Source organism: Bison bison, unplaced genomic scaffold (genome assembly GCF_000754665.1).
Source record: "Bison bison bison isolate TAMUID 2011002044 unplaced genomic scaffold, Bison_UMD1.0 scf7180017864458, whole genome shotgun sequence".
Classification (NCBI taxonomy): domain Eukaryota; kingdom Metazoa; phylum Chordata; class Mammalia; order Artiodactyla; family Bovidae; genus Bison; species Bison bison.
Window position 1 is genome coordinate 8,230,278 of NW_011495020.1, and position 2,393 is coordinate 8,232,670.

Consider the following 2,393-nt stretch of genomic DNA (forward strand, 5'->3'; position numbering starts at 1 on the left):
GCAAGGAGATCCAACCAGTCCATTCTAAAGGAGATCAGCCCTGGGATTTCTTTGGAAGGAATGATGCTAAAGCTGAAACTCCAGTACTTTGGCCACCTCATGCGAAGAGTTGACTCATTGGAAAAGACTCTGATGCTGGGAGGGATTGGGGGCAGGAGAAGAAGGGGACGACAGAGGATGAGATGGCTGGATGGCATCACCGACTCGACGGACGTGAGTTTGAGTGAACTGCAGGAGTTGGTGATGGACAGGGAGGCCTAGAATACTGCAATTCATGGGGTCGCGAAGAGTCAGACACAACTAAGCGACAGGACTGAACTGAATGAAAATTTGAGAAATGGAGACCTGATTGAAATAAAAAAGATGTTTATTGAGGGTTTGTTAGGACTGAAGCTCAGAAAGCCTCAAGAAGCACTTGAATTGCATTCCTCCAGACTACAAAATGGGAGAGGTTTATCAAGGTAAAAACTGCAAGGTTACAGTTGTTACATAACTTGTTTGTCAAGAATTATAATTGGAGCTGGCAGGAAGTAAGGATACTTGTTAAACAAGGATTGATTGGGGTCTGAAATGGTTACATAGTTACAAGGGGGAACAGCCTTGCAATAAGCTTGCAGCTAGCAGATGTTTTAAAAATGGTTGGTGTCCTTGGTTAGGTATAGGTTATAGAAAGCTCAAGTTCTCAGGGGTGAGACGAGGTCCTCAGTGAACACTGGGCTCCATTTTTGTATGCCTGTACAATGATTATTTTGTTATTGTTTCAATTTGTCATGATACCTAAATGTGCTGCCAGGTCTCACTTTAAGTTCACAATCACAGAACCAGAATTGGCACTTAGCACTGCCTGACAATTCTATAATCTCTGTTCTCTTTAATAACTGCCATACTTTGTCATCTTTTCCCTCAGAATAGTCTTATACTCTCATCCCCCAAGCACATTTTCATCTGATGACCTTGCCTCGTAATTCATTGAGAAGTAGAAGCAATTAGACAAGCAGTCTATCATTCACCTTCTCACCAACCAGCCTCTATTGGTACCTGCACTCTGCCTTCCCTTTGTTCTGATGAAGTGCCCTTGAACCTACCAATGTCTGCATCTCACATTCTTGCATGAAGCTTGTATCCACCAACCTGGTTGTTCTCATTGAGGACTTCAATTATGTCCATCTTGCCAAATCAGTGGTCCTAACTAGGTTCTTAACAATCTCTCAATACCATTCTTTTTCATATTTAAAAACTTTTTTAAATTTTTATACAATTTTGTATGGTTACTTTTGTACATTTACCGTTATTACAAAATACTGATTTCTTTGTTTTTTATTTTTTATTTTTTTGGTAGATGGAATTTTATTTAAAACTGTAAAATATAATGCCTTAATATTTACCCATAATTATGAGACTATCTAATATTCTTTTTATCCTTTAAGAAATTTCATATATGACAGGTCCCTAAAACAGTGAAACCTTCCAGTAACTTACTAGAAAAAAGTTTCATTATATTATTTTGCTTGTAGAATTACTTATCTAACATTAAAAAACATATCTAAACCCTTGGCAAAAACAAACTTTGTATTGAAATATAGTTGATTTACAATGTTGTGTTAATTTCTGCTATACAGCAAAGTGATTCAGTTAGAGATTCTTTTTCATATTCTTTTCCATTATGGTTTATCACAGGATATTGAATAAGTTTCTGTGCTATACCATAGAATCTTATTTTTTATCCATCCTATCTATAATAGTTTGTAGTTGTTAATCCCAGTAATCCCAAACTCGCAATTTGTCCCTCCCCCTTGACAACCACCAGTCTGTTCTGTACGTCTGTGAGTCTGCTTCTTTCACCAGTGAACCAGTGAAGTCGCTCAGTCGTGTCCGACTCTTTGTGACCCCATGGACTATAGCCTACCAGGCTCCTCCATCCACGGAATTTTCCAGGCAAGGTACCGTAGTGGGCTGCCATTTTCTTCTCCAGGGGATCTTCCCGATCCAGGGATTGAACCCGGGTCTCCTGCACTGCAGGCAGACGCTTTGCGGTCTGAGCCACTGATATGTTCATTTGTGTCATGTCTTGAAACCCACATATAAGTGAGATCATATGGTATTAATATTTGTCTTTCTCTGTCTGACTTACTTCCCTTATGATAATCTCTAGGTGCATCCATGTTGCTGCAAATGGCATTATTTCATTCCTTCTGTGGTTATCAGATCAGATCAGTCACTCAGTCATGTCTGACTCTTTGTGACCCCATGAATCGCAGCACGCCAGGCCTCCCTGTCCATCACCAACTCCCGGAGCTCACTCAGACTCAGGTCCATTGAGTCGGTGATGCCATCCAGCCATCTCATCCTCTGTCGTCCCCTTCTCCTCCTGCCCCCAATCCCTCCCAGCATCA